Genomic DNA, 19,064 nt, shown 5'->3' with positions numbered 1-19,064 from the left:
AGTTACCCAGAAGCTCGTCGTTTTTAACATGGCTTTCTTAGGGGGTCATTTATCAAATTGTGTTATGGTGTTTTCACATGTGTTAAGAGCCTTTTAACATATGTGAAAATCCCTTAATGCATGAAGCCCTATTGCACAGTTTTAACTATACCTTTTTCATTAGTGTTAGGCTGTGCTATGGCTTTATTGCAAATTGTGATGTTTTTGCCCATGCTGGTTTTAAGCTCCCAGAGAGCCAGCCTAGCTGTGAGCGAGAGAGAGAGAGAGTGTTAGCCAGATAGTGTTAGCCAGGTAGAGAGTCCATCAAGCTAGGTTAAGAGAACATTGCACAAATCTCATCGTTGCGTGAGTTTCCTCACTCTGAAGATCCTCAAATCTTCATAAGAAAGCACTGTGCTGTTTGTACGTCTCACTTTGAATGTCAATGTGGCCCCTAACCCCTACACTAATACCTAAACCTCCCTTCGAGTTACTGGGTGGGCTTCCCATAGAGATATAAATACCTATCTAGCGTGAGGTCATTATGGCTAGGTGCTCTCTCTCTCTCTCTCTTTCTCTTTTTTTTCTCTCTCTCTCTATCTCTTTTTCACTCTCCTAGGCTGGCTCTCCAGGATCTTCAAAACTACTAAAAATGGTCCTTTTCCTATCACATGTGATATTTAGTGCATTTTGATAAATCTTGGCTTTAGTGTCTAAATTTTAGGCTCCTAGATTTAGGGAGATTTTCAATAGAATTTGGAAGGCTCAATTTCATCTAAAAATTCACCTGTATTTAGAGTTCCTACAGCTTAGAATACTAAATTTATACTTACAATGTTTTTGCTAAATGTAGGTCCCTTAGGAGGTCATTTACTATCCCTATCGCACGCGGGAAGGGACTTTTTGCGTGCGATAGCTAGATAGGGGAGGAGTCAGGGCAGCGTCGGGACCGGAAGAGGAGGAGTCGGGGTGGCGTCAGGGCGGACGTGGCGGAAACTTCGTTGGCGGCGATAAGGTAAGACCCATTACCGCCACCAGTAGTGCGCCCAATAGCACCACCTTTCACGGTGGTGCTGCTGCGTGCGAAAGCCGGCAGCGATAACACCGTGGTGGTGCGATCGCTGCCGGTTTTCGCAGGCCCGCCCCCAGCTTTGCCCCCACTTCCCGTTACTGTGGGATTCAGAAAGCCGTGTGCCGTAGGAAAATCCAGGCCTAAGCTAGATGCCTAGTACTGAAAATCAGTGCAATGTGCATAACTTGTTTCCCTTGTCCTAATTCTGCCTCCTGTAGTCACTACTTTTTAGCATCTCTGAATTTAGTCACTCAGCTCTAGTCAATTTTCAAACCCTTGGAAAATTGAGCCCGCTGTGAATGACACCTGCAGCTTGACCTGCAAACAAGGTCAGTGGCTGCTTAAAAGCACATGTGCCAGGATTTCCTGGCGACCCCAGTGAATCCTGAGGGAAAGGGGGGAAGGCTTGCACACCCGAATTTAAATGTCTGATTTGTAGTTATGTCTTTGTACTCCTCCTTATTTATTTCAGTGTATTAATGTGAAAGTACTGTGCTGCATTGTGTGTCAAAGAAGATGGATTATCTAGAAATAGGAATATTGAAAAAAAAAATCAGAGCCTGGGAGCAGTCTATTTTTGCAGTCATATTTAGGATTCAGATATTCTATTATCATATTCAAACCTGTCAAGAATCATTTTTCTGCTGCATATAAAATAGGGATTTCAAAGAAGGATGGAGTCAAGAAGATATGATTTACAAATATGCAGCAAAATTCTGAAAAGTCTGTTGAAACCTATTAAATGCTTCTGTGAATGTAGAAAGCACAATAGTTGCCACAAATAAACAGAGACAAGAAGGGAAAATGCTCTGAACTTTGCTGTGCTCTACAGTGGCTTTCAATGAGATGCATGGTCATAAGACAGCATGTTCACTCTTCTGTAAAGTACTTTATATCCAAATCAGGCATTAACATGCCTCCAGAATGGCATGGTAGATGGGTATGCTTGACCTGTGAGGACAAGCTTTGAAACTGATTCCCCTTGAGCAGCCACCGTTAATGTGCCATAAAGTAGCTGCGCTGGGATTTAAAGTCTACAGATGAGGACTTTAAAAAAACAACAAAAACTCATAACTTATTTGGTTGTGTGGTTTAAGTTCATCTGGGGTGTCATTCTGAAGATATAAGCGCATCAGTGATGGGAAGTGCCATCTGTGTGTGTTCTGAAAAATAATCTAGAAGAATTAATTTAGAAGTTTAAAATTTGGAAGATTTAAACATCAGCTTTTATGTGCAATAATATTTTGAAAAAATTACTAAAAAAATTGTTGATAGTGATTAAAACGCTGTGCATCCCTGTATGATATCATGGAAATCTGAGCCTTGTATGAGTCTCTTCATCTTTATTTCATGATCCATATTGTAATTGTCTGTCTCATTAACATGCCTTATACATTAATAATATTCATGGTTTAAACAGACCTGTAAATGTAAACAATGTTGTAAATTTCAGATGCATTTATTATGTTACATTATCCATTTGCTTGGCCTAAATTTGCTAGCAGAAATCTGTTAGATAGATACTGTAAGTCACAGGTGGCAAACTCCGGTCCTCGAGGGCCACAAACAGGCCAAGTTTTCAGGATATCCACAATGAATATGCATGAGATAGATCTGCATGCTCTGCCTCCAATGTATGCAAAACTATCTCATGCATATTCATTGTGGTTATCCTGAAAACCTGGCCTGTTTGTGGCCCTCGAGGACCAGAGTTCGCCACCCCTGCTGTAAGTCATTTGTTATTCACCTAAATCTAAAACTGACACCTTAAAAGGTGAATTTTAAAAGCCTGTGCACGCCAAAACTGGGAGATATGTGCACAAATTGGTATGGCACGCGTGAGTGGATTTTAAAAGCCATCCGGATATGCTTGTACCTGGCGCTGTGCACACAAACGAAAAGTTCCAAAAAAAAAAAAAAAGTGGCGAGGTGTGGTCATGGTCTGGGCGGGGCATGGGCGTTCCTGAAATTTAAGTTGAAATTATTGCACAGAGGTGGGCTCCAGGGTCCCCCTGCCTCGTAACTTTACTTCTACTATGGATGACATGTAAGTTTTAGAAAAAAATTCTAGGCAGATCGGCAGGGTTTTAAAGGTTGGTGCTAACAAGGGGAAGGGTGACTTGTAAACTAGGGGAGTTTGGAAGTCCTATTCCTTACCTGGGTTAACTGGGAATGAATTGGGAAAACTGGTAATGGCGTCGGCATGCGTGTCTTTTAAAATCCTTCCCACTTACACGTCCACTTAAAAATGCATGCACGGTCAAGCTATTTTATAACATGTGTGCATATATGCATGTATGTTATAAAATGGCTGCATACCTGGTCGTGGGCCGCCGAATGCGCGCACATCTCGACACATTCCCATTTAAAAGTTACCATCTAATTTTCTCATTCTCTACTAATCAGTAGTAAGAAAGGGATAGGTAGAGAGTGAAATAGTCACCATGGGGTAGATATTGAAACTTACTTGACTAAATAGCTTAATAAGATCTATCCAGCTAACTTACAAGGGCTATTCAGCAGCACAGCTACCACCACTTATCTGGCTAAGTGGCAAACACTGATCGCGGCCGGATATTCAGCCGCTGCCACTTAGCCCAATGAGTTGCTACTTATCCAGTTAAGTAGTGCTGAATATCAACCACCCTATTTACAATTAGGTATATAGTATATAGATGACAGCAGAAAAAGACCAAATGTCCCATTCAGTCTACCATATTGCAAAAGTTATGTTCCCAGCTGCCAGGCATAGAGCATGAAAGCCTGTAGGAAGTCTTTTCCAATTTAAGACAATTTTTGTTATCTTTCTCCACTATACTCTACACTCTTGGGTAGCTGAGCATCAAGATCCTCTTTTTAGTTCACACCCAATAACTCTCCTCTCCCATACCCAATCACAAGATTCCACAAACAGTCACCAACATCAGTGTAACTGTTTTCCAAACATCTCTCCTTTACGAATGGCACCCAGACACCACCAAAACTGTCTGACTCACCCTGCAATCTAAGCAAGACAAACATATAGGACAAAAGAGACTTTGGGAATTTTAATTATTGAGAAAATAGTTAAAATCGAGGTAGTCCATTTTCAGCTGGTGTTCGACTTTGCTACTTAGCCAGAGAACCTTATCCAGCTAACTAGCAGGGTATATTCAATGGCATGTTAAAGTTATCCAAATAAGTTTATCTGGCTAACTTTAGGAAAGGTCAAATCAATAAGATATCATATGGGTAACCCACAGGCATAACTTCAATAGATAACAATACTACACATATACCTGCGTTTCATTTTTAACACATATTTTTATTGAATTCTAATTTTAACATAACTTCATAATTTAAATTACAATATATTAAAATTCACACCAGTGCTCTCACTCATACTACATTCACACACATTCCATCGCCTATCACTAATACAACAAAATTTATCTACTGCTAACAATATTAAAATACACATACATACTAAAGCTTAGATAGCACAGTATTTTCTACTGTCAACAAATATCCCAACCTATTGCCCTTTAAATTGTTTCACTATTAGTTCTAATCACTATTAATTCTGATTCTTTTTATTCACTATATATTCTTCATCGGTTATAAACTACCATAGTTCCCTTCATGTTCCTCAAAAATTATTATAAACTCCCGACGAAAAGCTTCCGTTTCACCGAGGTGGTTTCCTCAGGGGACTATTTTCAATCCACTTATTTCATTGAATCAGCCGGGAACCTCTCCGTTTGGTATGTGAATATTTGTTTCGTGCTATCAATGATGAGACACTCCTAAATACAAACATATATCTTATATCATTAAATAATAAAATTTAATCAATATCATAAAATACACATAACTATAAATAATGTATTTACCCAGTCACCAATATGAAATTCCAATAGCTGCTTACCTATCCGTTTATGTATGATCCCTCAGGTATAACGCTCTCTGGCTGTATCTAGCTTTATACAACCTAACAAAATCATTAAATGCAATATATTAAACTTCCACCATATGGCTTAAATTCATTCAATGCCGTTACTACAATCATACCAACCTTCCAATAATTGTTAAATCCAAGCCTACTATTTATATTTCATTAATTCCAGAACACATTATAACGCCTGAACTCCGTGCTGAACGCCGCTACTTGCACAGGTTTGCAGTCTCTATATCTTTGAGCTCTCAGTTAAAGACACCAACAATATATCACACGATAATCTCATCTGAAAAAACAAACAAATATAGTAAGGCTTATGCCACCCTTACTTATATATAATCTTAATTAAGACTTTATATATTGTGGACAGAATCAGCTCACCTTTAATCGCGTCTTCCAAAACTTACTGCACTTTCTCATCAAAAAACGCCGCGGCTGCGCACTACCTGTTCTCAAAACCCAATCAATTTAAAGAAACCTCCTCATGCTACCATTGGTTAACCATCTAACATGTGGTCCATCAATACTCAAATGACTCCTCCTTTCTACATCTCTGTATCATTCTTCAACAAAGAGATACCACATTCACTTCATAGAAACGCAGGTATATGTGTAGTATTGTTAACTTTAGGAAAGGTCAGCTACACAACCATTCTGAGCTGGATAAGTTATCCAGTTAACTTCATTCCTTCCTGGAATGCCCAGACTTATCCGGCTAAATTCTAGTTGCTGAAAATGGCTTTTGAATATGAACCTCAATAAGACTATGAATGGAATAATCAAAGGTTAAAATTTAAATGCAGCCTCAAAAGGGTGGATTTTTCAACTGGATTTGAATAAAGCCAGAGAGAGAGCATGACACACCAACTCAGGAAGTCTATTCTAAGCATACAATGCATCAAGGTTGAAAGTACATTAATTGACAATAGAGGAGAAGGTCATAGATAAGAGTGTCTTGCTTGATGAGTGCAGGTCACAAAAAGAAATGTAGGGAGAGGTAAGAGAAGCTTGAACTGTGTAACATTTTGGCCGGTTGCATGGCCCACAAATGGCCAGACTCACTGGGCCGCTGATGCGGTGAAGACCCCACCATGCCACACCTCTGCAGGACCTCCTTAGATACATACGCACACAAGGGTAGATTTTCAAAACCTATGCATACACGTCCATGTGCGCACGCTACCCGGCATGCATACATGGATGCGTGATTTTATAACATGTGCGTTCTGGCACACGCATGTTATAAAATGCCAGGTCAGCTTGCACAAGGGGGTGGGGTCAACTTTAGCAATTACACGCGGCAACACATTGGGGCCTTCCCAAGTTCCCTCCCAGTCCGCTCCAATTAAGGATTTGACCTCTTCTAGGACCTGGACTACCCTCTTGCTTACCACCTGCCTCTGACCATTACTAGGGAAACTGGTTTCTGCTTTGCTCATCATCTGCCCCAACCTTTGGCCTATACCCTGGTGTCTCTCTGTTTGCTGCCTGCCCATATCTCAGCTTGGTCCTGGACACTCTTTTATTCCCGGCTCTGTAGGACCATCACCTAAGTCCTACCGGCCCCTGGATCCCAAAGGCTCAACCAGCAGAGAACAGAGAACAGGACCACCAGGTAACTTAACATTTTGGGGGGGTTCGGGAGGGTGGGGGAGGGTAAGGAATTGGTTTTAAAGGGTCGGGGTGGGTTTAGCGGTTGTTTTGGTGTGCCGGTTTTCCCGCCCTCCCCCAAATAATTCCCGTGCCCTATTTAACGATACAATACAAATGCCCCTGACGATAAATCGGGGGCATTTGTATTGTATCGTGCACTCTAATGATTTAGGACGATTTTAAAATTATCTGACGATAATTTTAATCGTTCAAAAACGATTCACATCCCTATTCCACATATCACTTAAAAAGTGATATGTGGAAGATGGGAAATAGGTTTTGGGGGAAAGATGAGTAGAGAGAATGAAAAGTTATTTAAGAAAAGATTGGTCGAAGATTTGGCAACTGGGATACAATGCCAAGAAGTGCAGAGTCATGTATCTGGAGTGCAGTAATCCAAAAGAGCTTTATGTGATGGGGGATGAAAGACTAATGTGCACGGACTGGGAGAGGGACCTTGGGGTAATAGTGTCTGGCGATTTGAAGGTGGTAAACAATGTGAAAAGGTGATAGCTAAAGCCAGAAGAATGCTGGGATGCATCAGTAATCCATTTGGAATCCACCAAAGAAGCTACTTTCAGTTACCAAACTCCATCTCTTTGGAACTCTGTACCTCTAAATATTTATTCCATCTCTATCTATCTAAATTTCAGGAAAGCATGGTTTTTCAGTAAGGTATTTGATAATATATAAGCTGTCATTGCAGAGGCGATTGTCTTAGTATGGTAAAGCTTTAAATGCTATCAGTATGTTGATTGTTTTTATACGGTATATTAATTTATGTTATGCTAGATAATTATTTTTTTTTGTTTATTACATTATAGTTATACTTCAAAGTTTATGATTGTTTTAATTTTGATCTACTGCTTGGGTAATGTATTCTACAAGCGGGTTATAAAGTTTTAATAAATGAAATGAAAATTAAAATAGAGAGAGAAATAACCAGTAAGAAAAAGAAGGTGCTGCATTCAGTGCTGGGGCCCATATCTCAAAAAGAATAAAGACAGGATAGAGGCAGTCCAAAGAAGAGTGATCAAAATGGCATGGGATCCGTATCAGAAGACTTACGAAGAGAGGCTGAAGGATCTGAATAATATGTATACCCTGGAAGAGAGGAGGTACAAGGGAGATATGATTCAGACCTTTAATGATGCATGGTCTTTGAACCTTTTCCATTGGAAAGGAAACAGTAGAACTAGGGGTCATGAAATGAAACTCCAGAGGGGAACAACTCAGAACCAACATCGGGAAATATTTCTTCACAGAGACAGTGGTGGATGCCTGGAGTACCCTTCCAGAAGAGGTGGTGAGGATTAAAACAATAAACAGATTAAAACACCACGGATCCCTAAAGGCTAGAGGTTGGGGTAACCTGCATGGAGTGGCAGCTGCTACCTTTAGCAGAGAGCATGGGGATTTCCATCCTTAACCAATTAGCCTTTATTCTTTTTTCTCCACTTCGGCGGTGGAGGGGAGAAGAGAAAAACGGGAATTGGATGCAGATGATGGTCAGTGCTGGGCCCTGACTTTTACAGTCATGGGTACTGATGAAACATACTAGAAAAAAAAAACCACAGGACTGTCTCTATGGCCAAGTTCAAAAGCAAAATATGTTCAAGCAGCATTATTTGAATTATCAAGAAGGCAACTCATCCCATAAAAATGTTGCTAGCAGTAACTAATTTTGTAATAGGTTTGACAGTTACTTTGTTATTATTGTAAATATTTCTACCATTAATATAAGGCTTGGGGGTGACCTGCCCGGAGGTGCAGTTACTATCACATGAAACTTGCTGGGCATGCTGGATGGACCATTTGGTTTTTTTCTGTGCTACTGTGTTTTTCTGCCTTTGACATTTTGAATTAAAGACAAGCAGGCTGAGATTTGGGACTGGATTCCTTATAAAATTTCTGATTTAAAGAGGTAGATCTGGGAGTCACTTGCATAAAAATGGTATTGAAGGCTATAGGAAGAGACCAGAACACCACGAGAATTAGAAAGAGAGATAAGAGAAGATGGTCCAGTTCAGAACCCTGAGGCATAGAAATTAATAGTGGGGTGGCACTAGAGGAGGAATCACCAGAGGTTACCCTAAAAGTATGATAGGAGAGGTAAGAAGAAATCCAACCAGGACAGTCCTGAAATCCAAGTGAGCTCCTACCCCCTTCTGCCCCACAAATCCAGACTCAGGGCTTGGGCCTCTCTGGCTGGGCTAAGCCTGGCATAGCTGAGGCCTCCCTGGACTCTCCAATAGTCCATGAAGAACTTTCAATGTTGGAAACCTACCCAGGTCCCACTGACCCCTTTCACTGGAAGGGTCATCGCGAAAGGCACGGGAGCTATGCCCGTTCATTTCTGCCCCCAGTGAATCCCCTTAAAAGTGGCACCTGTCTCAATTGCAGTTGGCACCATTATGGCTGTACAATATGATGCTTATTCTAGGATGGAGGAGTAACTTAGTGGTTAGTGTAAATATCTCCCAGCTGGAAACATCTATATGGGTAAAAAGAAAAGCAGAAGCTTTATATCTGTGAGATGGTTTCCAATCTTAGCTTCAATAGAAAACTAGATATGAAATACAAGGCAAAATACTTATCAAGACTGACCTCTACTACATAAACTGACCAATAGGTGAAATACAGAATAGCATTGCTGATAGAGGTGTCAGTACCCAGCAATTATTCTATGGATCGTATGGAGAAAGCAAAGATCCTTAAAATACCAAGACATGCAATCAGAGACCAAGAAAATGTGGCAGAAAGATATAGAAGAATTTCCAAGCGCTTAATATGTTGCCTATAAATATTATATCCTATGAATTCCAGAAGCAGGCGCTCTTTGGCACAATGCAAGTACCAAGAAGTTCATTAGCAGTAAATCTGAGAGATTGAGAACACTTCTAACATACCTTGACTTATGAATGAGATTCGTGCCTGTGAAGGTAAGCGCAAAACAAACCCATTTGGAGAAACTGACCTAAGTGTACGTCTAAGAGGAGATGTGGAAAATCAATTGGCAAAAAAATAAATAAAGGGCAAATAAGAGGGAGTTGCTTTAGAAACCCAATATGGATCAAAATCTGACTCAGGAATGGTTAAGGAGAGGTGAGCTTAGTCTTAAAGAAGAGAGATTGATAGTTGCAGTACAAGGTAGAGAATTACAGCCAAGATGATTCACAGCCAGGTGGAAAATAGCACAGTAAAACAGATAAATGTCAATTTTGTAAAACAGAACTAGAAACAGTTACATGCTTGCTGGATATCAAGCACCGATGTCAGAAGGCCTGTATACAGAATGGCATAATTAGTGGCATGACTCATCCAGTGGAAATTGTGTGAACATTATAACGTCACTGTACCAGAAAAGATGTAATCACCTGGGTCATTCGAATTCCAACAGATAAAAAGCTCAATTCAAAAAAACGCTTATAGTGGCAATGTAGAATTTTTGATAGAAATGTCCATATGGAGAAAGAGAAGATCCTCAAATATCAAAACATGCAATCAGAGGCCAAGGAAATGGGGCAGAAAAATACAGAAATGGTCCCAATTGTAATTGGTGCCACTGATTTGATTAAAAATAATTTGCAGGCGCATCTAGATATGTTCCCCTTGCATATAACATCTTATGAGCTCTAGAAGGAAACCCTCTTTGGCACAATACTTTTCAGGATCAGTGGATGAGCCGTGCCCCCTTATTATGTCCTTCTGTATTCAGGCCTTCTGACGTCAACATTGATTAATCAACTGCTTCTTTGTTCTGTTGGGTTTTTTTTATTTTAGCTCTATTTCATGCTAAAATGTATTTGAATTGCATTCCCAAATGATTTGTAATGTAGTGTAAAACAAGCATTATACATGCGTTCATGCAATTGTTTGGATCAGGACCACTAATGAGATAGACTCCTAACTCTTTATCCATGATGATGGTTTGCCATGGGAAGTCATTAGCACTGTTATGACATGCTAGTGCTGCAATATCAGAACATCTTGTTTTATGTCATTTGGGTTAGTCAAATAACAATTAGTTCGGTGAAATTTACTTTAATATGCTTAATTTATTGGGTGAAATTATCCATCTGTTCCTGCAAAGATTACATTACAGTGAATTTGCTTGAAGAAATGAAGGCATTAATCATTCTGAATGTTAACTATTCCATCTTTGAAGTTTTTCAATAGGATCCAGCGAACCTAAAGTGTATTGAAAATGTGATCTCAAATGAAAGTATCTTCACCCAAGACCCAGAATTCTTAACCATTTTTCCCAACAGCAATTTCTCACATTTGATTTCTTATTAGGTCCCTTTAAAAACATGAACCCTTTCCCTCCCTGGAGGCTCAATCATGAGACAGGGTGAGGCGACCGCGGCCACCTCAGGGGGGACATTTTTGGAGTGCCAAACAGTGCCCCTCAAAGCCCCTTTGCAATGGCCTCCTCATTTTTTTTTTTTTTACTCTATATTTCTACCTAATATTCCGTTAATTAAGTTGCTCTTGATATTGTATTTTTACTGTTTTAATTTATTGTGGAATTCAGATATTATTATACTGTTATATGTACACGCAACTGCGTATCTTTGTTCTATGTACACCGACGTGATATCTTTGATGAGCGGCGGTATATAAAAACCAATAAATAAATAAAATAAATAAATCCTGCATCTTCCCCCACAGATAGCAAGAAGTCACCAGCCATCCCAAATAATGACGTGCTTGCGGGAATCCCGAGCCTCATGGACGGAAAGTCAAACTCTGTGCCAGTGAAGTAAAACTGTGATGTGCCTGTGGGCAGGAACACACCCTAGTTGGTGGAGCACAATTGTGCCGAACTCATGGGCAGGAAAACAAATTGAGCCGGTGGAACAGAAGTATGATGTGCCTGCAGGGATACCAGGCTCGCAGGTAGAAAGTCATTAGAGAGAGTGGAGCGGGATTATGACATGCCTGCAGGCATTCTAGGACCCACGGGCAAGAAGACAAGCCATGAGCTGGTGGTGCGGGATTATAATATGCCCACAGGGATCCCAGGCCCCACGTGCAGGAGGAAAGAAAGGGGTTGAGTGAGAAGGAAGAGAAGGGAAGTAAGAGGGAGTAGGTGAGACTGCACGTGTGTGGAGGCATGTGAGAGATTGTGTGTATGTGAGAGCATGTGAGAGAGTATGAACATGTGTGTGTGTGTGTGTGTAAGCTTGTGAGAATGTGTGAGTGAGTATGTGTGTGTGTGTGTGTGTGTGTGAGCATGTTTGAAAGTGAGCAAGCATATGTGTGAGCATGTGAGAGAGTGTGTTAGTATGTCTTTGTTAGAAAGTGTGTGTATTTGAAAGAGTTGACAAAGCTATTGTGTAGGTTCCCTACACAACCCCACTAATCCAGAACAATTTCAGGGTGACTAAATCAAAAGTTCCCAGTTAGTTTTAATGATTATTGGACGTTACTTGATATGTTTCATGTTTTGAAATATTTTATTGGTTTTTGAAAACTTTTTAAATATTCTTATACAAAATTAATTATATAATGTAATTCTATTCACCATTTGTCTTGAAATATGTATTTTTTATTAGCTGTGGGGTAGATTTTATAAATGTACGTACGGGCGTACTTTTGTTCGTGCACCAGGCGCGAACAAAAGTACGCTGGATTTTATAAGATATGCGCGTAGCCACAAGTATCTTATAAAATCTGGGGTCGGCGTGCGCAAGGGAGTGCACATTTGTGCAACCTGCGCGCGCCGAGCCCAGCGTACGCTGCCTGTTCCCTCCGCCTCCCCTCACCTTCCCCTCCCTTCCCCTACCTATCCCACCCCCCAGCCCTATCTAAACCCCCCCCCTACCTTTGTTGGCAGATTTACGCCTGCAGAAAGCAGGTGTAAATCTGCGTGCGCGTGCGGGCTGCTGGCGCGCCATCACCCGACCCGGGGGCTGGACCGGAGGCCTCGACCACGCCCCCGGGCCTGCGCCACACCCCCGAAACGCCCCCGAAACGCCGCGTCACTCGCGGCCCGCCCCAAAACGCCCCGTCACTCGTGGCACGCCCTCGACATGCCCCTCCATGCAAGCCCCGGGACTTACGCGCGTCCCAGGGCTTGTGCGCGCCACCGAGCCTATGCAAAATAGGCTCGGTGCGCACGGGGGGGGGGTTTGGGGTAGGTTTTCGGGGGGTACGCGCGTATCGTACGCGCGTACCCCTTTGAAAATCTACCCCTATGGTTTTACTATTATATTTGATGTTTCATATTTCCTGATTTTATTGTTTTATGAGAAATGGTAATGTTTCTGTTTTTCCATTGATGCACTGCATATAGAGTTTGTTTTCAGAAGAGTTTTTATCTACATGTTTCTCCTTATATTTTATGGTCACTTTATTCTGTATTTTTTGAGGATCTGCCTATGTTCTGGTGTTTGATGGAGGTGAGGTATTCTGCTACTGTATAGTTTCTATGTAGGGACCTATATCAGCCTGTCTTGTTTGATTTTTTTAATAGGAGGTGTATTGCAGTTTTAGTGCCTTGCATAACATTTGCAGTGTTGCATTTTCATGGGTAGGATTCTTACTGTTTGAGTGCTTGAATTTAATGCAGTTTTGGTTGGGAATGTTTACTTTATTGTAATTGTAGTTTATTTTATTCAAGGGTTTCTGAGGGCCAAACCCAAACAAAGCATTTTAAAATAGGCCTATACCATATGGGCTCCAAGTGTCTTCTTTGCAGGGTTTCCTCATTGTCTCTACAGTAGTACTTGTAAATATAATATCCATATTGTTATAAGTGATATTTTTATATCAGAATGTGAATGTTTTTTAAATATAAAATCTATTATAAATGCATAATTTTAAATTGTGCACATGTTGAGAGCTGGCGGAGGGGATACAAGGCTGTAAGGTTCACCAAAAACCTAACATTCTTGCACCAGCCCTGAGAGAGTGCACCATGCATAGACCCTCACCATTCACTCGTCTCCCACATCTCCAGGATGCAAATGCTGGGGAAGGCTGGGAAGCAGAAGGCAGGATTCCCAGGAGTGTGGCAGGGTTGCCAGCTTCCTAGAAATATTATCACTAACACTCTTATCTCCCACTCCTCTGGGAACTATGATCTTTGCCTGCCCACATCCTCAGGATTTCAAATAATTGAAAAGTCCAGACTCCATGGGGGACCCTCCCCCCCCCCCCCCCCCCCCCGGCCATCTTGGTGATTTGGACTGTGCCAGACTCTTGGGTGGAAGGGGAGAATGGATCTCATCTCTCGCTTGCCTTGAGCCACCCCTGCTTTTTCCTCTAGCTTTGAAAGAAGGAAAGGAAGTATAGAACCTGCAGACCTTTACAGCATAATATGAGCCCTCAATACAAACAGGAAAGATAGGTTATTGGTTCATAAATGTGAAATCCTAGAGAGGTGTAAATCAGAATGTTAGAAATTATTAGGAAAGGAATGGAGAATAAAATGGCGAATGTCATAATATCAATGTATCGCTCCATGGTGTGGCCGCACCTAGAGTACTGTGTGCAGTTCTGGTCACTGCATATCAAAAAAAGCTATAGTTGCATTGGAGAAGGTACTGAGAAGGATGACTAAAATGATAAAGGGGATGGAACAGCTCCCCTATGAGGAAAGGCTAACGAGGTTGAGTCTGTTCAGCTTGGAGAAGAGACGGCTTAGGGAGGATATGATAGAGGTCTTTATGATCATGAGAGGTCTAGGATGAGTAAATGTGAATCGGTTATTTACTCTTTCAAAAATACAAAGACTAGGGGGCCTTCCATAAGTTAGCAAATAGTAAATTCAAAAGAAATCAGAGAAAATTATTTTTCACTGAGACAGTAACTTTTAAATATGTGCGCGGGTGCACATGTGTGCGCATTCGTCATCCCACACCCAGGGATATGGTCATTTTGTTGTGTTCCGCAGCCATGGAAGGCCACGACCGCGGCCCCCCTACCTCGTAGTCAGGTCTGCTTGCTTCGATGAGTTCTGGTACTTCGGATCCTTGCTCCTGTTTTGTCCTGGTATTCCTGGTTCCTGACTTCGGATTGGCTAGTGGTGATTCCTGGTGTGTGACTTCGGACTGGCAAGCGGCGGTATAAGACCTCGGACTGGTAAGCGACGACCCTCTGGCACTTGACCTCAGACTTCTTCTGGACCATCGTCTCCAAGGGCCCACCTAAGTCCCAGCGGCCCGGGTGCCTACGGGCTCCTCCCGGGGGGACCACGGACTTCCAGTGGCGAAGACTCCGTTCCTCTCCTTGACGTCACGACTCTTCATCTGCTTCCACAGTCGCCTCAGTGCCGAGAGTCAGTTGGTCGCATCTTCTGCCTCACCACCTGACGGGAGAACCTACGGATCTTCCTCCTAAGGTATACCATCCTCCCATCGGTCCAAGGGTTCACAAGCCTGAGCATAACATATTTTATAACATACGCACATATAGACTGTCTGAGCGCACATGTGCACACAAGTCTACGTGACTGCGTGCCTATGTATACAAATGTCGTTTCTACCATGTAGGTTGGGAGATTTTAAAAAACATGCACGCTGACGCCAATACCAGTTTTACCATTTCATTCCCAGTTCATCCAGGTAAGCAATATGATTTCCAAACACACCTAGTTTTGTAGCCTCCCTTCTCTCCTGTTAGCCTGGACCCTTAAAACCCCATTGATCTATTTGTCTTTATTACTTGCACATCATCCATAGCAGAAATAGTTACGTGGCAGGGGAACCCAGCATGCGCGTGTGCGTGTAAAGTACTTACTCGTAGATTTCAATGTGAAATCCAGGAACTCCCATGCCCTGCCCAGACCACACCCACATCCATGCCCTGCCTCTTTTTTTAAGCTTTTCATCTGTGCGCATAGCAACAAGTACACGCATAAGTGCGAGGATTATAAAATCTGCTCGGCTCTTGCTGGCCCGACTTGTGCACATATCTCCCAGTTCTGGTGCATGCCATGCCAGGCTTTTAAAATTCACCTTTCAATGTGCAAGTTTTGGAATTCATTACCAGAGGATGTGGTTAAAGCATTTAGCATAGCCCGTTTAAAAAAAGGTTTGGACAAGTTCCTAGAGGAGAAGTCAATAAGCTGTTATTAACCACTACTTATCACTGTGGGATAGCAGCATGGGATCTATTTACTGTTAGGGATCTTGTCAGGTACTTGTGACCTGGATTAACCATTGTTGGAAACAGGATACTTGGTTTGATAGACCCTCAGACTGACACAGAATGGCAAGTTCTTCTTCTTTCTTTATTTCTTTGATTAATTGCCATTTCTTACCTTAGTAAATCAAAGTGATGAACAATTAATAACAAATGGTTAAATAACATAGAACAGTAAAATAAAATTAAAATATGAATAACATAAGTGTAAATATAAAATATGACAAAGTAAAATCCAAAATCAGTATATAAATAAAGTAATATAGAAATAAAAGTTAAAAATAAAAAATAATCTAAAGTTATGAAAAGCTGGACATAACAACAAGAAAACAATATCTAACAAAATAAGCTGTTTGGCTAGGGATTTAAATAGGTAAGGAAATGTTAATTCCCTGAATAATTCTGGACCCTTACTAATAACTTGAACTCCTATATTACTGCACACAGAAGCAGTAACACAACCCTAATTCTCAAAATTCTTGAAAAAGAGGAAAATGTTGAAAAAATGAGACAAGGTATTTAGAAATGCTTTTATCAGGCAGGCAGATCCTTTTCCTGAACTACAAGGAGAGGATGAAAATCTTGGGCAACAGGCAAGCTTTATGGAAATGAAATAAAGCAAAGCAGGAGGGGAGGTTATGCATTCTATCTCCCCTTGTATGCTGCTTGGCTCTTGGCCTTGTGGTTGAGAAAGGAGAAAACCCTCCTAGATGGAGAGAGCTGATTAGCAGGCTAAAGACATGGCCAAGTTAGAATCACTGAGCAAAGAGTAAGCCATGGACCTAGCCAAGCTCTACTTCCATTGGAATGACAACAATCTGAGTTCAATATTCAAAGAGATCTAATGCGCTAAGTAAGGGATAGATCAGTTTCTTAAAGCTGACTGAAGTAATCCTATAAATCTAGCTACCTAAATTTTACTAGGTGGCTAAATTTGGCTGATCAAATAAGTTCATTACTTATTTACAGAATCGCAGAGACATTCTTCCTACATAGTGACTCCTGAAGAAGGAACTGTTTAGTTGTGAAACACCAGCCTTTGTTGGGTCCACTACAACAAGATTATTCATGGGCAGAGAACAGGCAAAGAAAATGTATTTATCTAAATACGTTTTGGTATACAATTTTTTAAACACTGTGGTGTTCCTCTAGAAATTGAACTGCAAATGATTGAAAGGTCCGGGTGACTTGACTTATATTCGAGCACGCCGTCAGGCTTGCTGATGCGGTTTTAACATATTTGATTGACACACATTTCCTTGCATTCGTTGGGTATCACCAGGATTATTAATTTGATCAGCACAGTCCTTTGGTTGGTTTCTTGATTTCACATACAGGACTGACTTCAGCTCTTTGTGGTAGTTTTATACAAATACTAGATTGGCCAGGGAAACAGGATGAGGGAAGAGAGAGAAAGTTGGCTAGCACCAATTTTCATTGTTAGCCACTTAACATAGGCCAAGATTTATCAAAATGCTATAGCAAAAATAGCGCATGTGATAAAAAAGGGCATGGTTAGGCTAATATCTAGCCCACTGCATCACATTGGTAGCGCACAGTGCTTTGCATCATTGCACAGCTCGTTGCATCAGCGCATGCTGCATCATTTTGCATGGCTAGCGTTGATTAGTGTGGGGTGCATTATTTTTGCAGTTTATATATCCCGGCTTCCTGCAGCTGCCTCTTTGAGGGTGTGTCTGGCATGGAAGAGAGAGGAAATGAGAGTTGATGACTTGGATAGTGGAAGTAGGAGCTTTTTCTGATTACCTGAGTGGTCTTCTGTTGTCATTGGTTTCCCTTTACCGTGGTCTTTTGTCTTCTATGTTGGAGTGAAAGTTTTTGTTTGTTAGTCCAGTTTGTCTGTCTTTTGGTGTTAAGGAGTAGTAGTGGAGGAGTGGAGAGTGTGGACAGATGGAGGAGTGGTTTTGGAGGAGTGGAGGAGTGAGGAGAAGTGGTTTTGGTGGAGGAGGAGGATTGGTGTTGGAGGAGGAGATGAGGCATGAGGAGGAGTTGTGGTTGTGGAGAGAAAGAGTGAGAAGGATATGAGAAACATAAGGAGAGAGAAGAGGAGAGGTGTGAGGAGAAGAAGGGGAGGAGGGAGGCAAGGAGGTTGGATGACGAGGGCAGCAGTGCTAGGAGGAAGAGGAGGAGGAGTAAGGACAGGGACAGGAGTAGAGATAGGCAGGAGGGAAGGGATGGGAGAAGGCAGGATGAGGAAGGGGACAGGCAGGCGAGAATGGAGGGAGGAGGATGGCCAGCCAGGGATAGAGAGAGAGGGCAGAGGGGAAGGGAGTTTGTATGGCTGGGGCAGGAACGGGGGAGGAAGAGAGAGGAGAGGGGAGTGGGAGGGAGCATGAGGAAAGGGAGGACACCTCTCCGGAAGTGGAAATGGCAAGCCCAATGTCAACGAATTCCAGGGACTTATTCGGAAAAAGTCCAAGCACAAAAAATGTAGTCACCTGGTCACATGTATTAGAATCTTATAAAGAATAAATTATGTGGGACAGACATTGAAACAGTTTATAGCATAAAACTGCCTCTTACTTCAGGTCCAACTTTACTTTATCAATAATATACTTTTTTTGTTGTTAAAGATTTTGATTTAATAAAAAGATTTGACAAAATTTTTTCTAAAAACGTTCACTAGCAGTCTCTAGCAGTAACGCTTTTAAACAAAGTGAGCGTTGAATTTTGATAATGTCAGAAAAATCTATAAATAGATATGTAGATGTCAGATAAAACAACCTTGACAATACTTAGCTTGGCAGAATGACACAATCCAAACCCCGACATGAATCCATTAGGGATGTGCAGAGCAAAATTTTATGTTCATATTTTTTATGTCCGAAAGGGGGTCCCACTTGCGGCCAATATGGACATAAAAAAAATCCAATGAGTTGGGTATATGTACATATGTGCAAAAAAAAATTTAAACCCCCTCACCCTCCTTAATCCCCCCCCCCAGACTTACCACAACTCCCTGGTGATCGAGCGAGGAGTGAGGACGTCATTTCTGCAATCCTTGGCGAGAAGCATGTGACGTCGGTGGCACGTCGAGTGACGCGGCGTCCAGCTTGGCCAGCTTGGGGGGGCCTCCTGACCCCCCCAAGCTGGCCAAAAGTTCTTTTTGGGCCGAACGAGCCGTCCGGCGCGAACGAGCCGGGAATCACGTGACGCAGGCGTCACTCGACGTGCCGCCGACGTCACATGCTTCTCGCCAAGGATTGCAGAAATGGCGTCCTCACTCCTCACTCCATCACCAGGGAGTTG

This window comes from Rhinatrema bivittatum, chromosome 2 (genome assembly GCF_901001135.1).
Source record: "Rhinatrema bivittatum chromosome 2, aRhiBiv1.1, whole genome shotgun sequence".
Taxonomy (NCBI): Eukaryota; Metazoa; Chordata; class Amphibia; order Gymnophiona; family Rhinatrematidae; genus Rhinatrema; species Rhinatrema bivittatum.
This window is presented reverse-complemented; position numbering follows the sequence as displayed.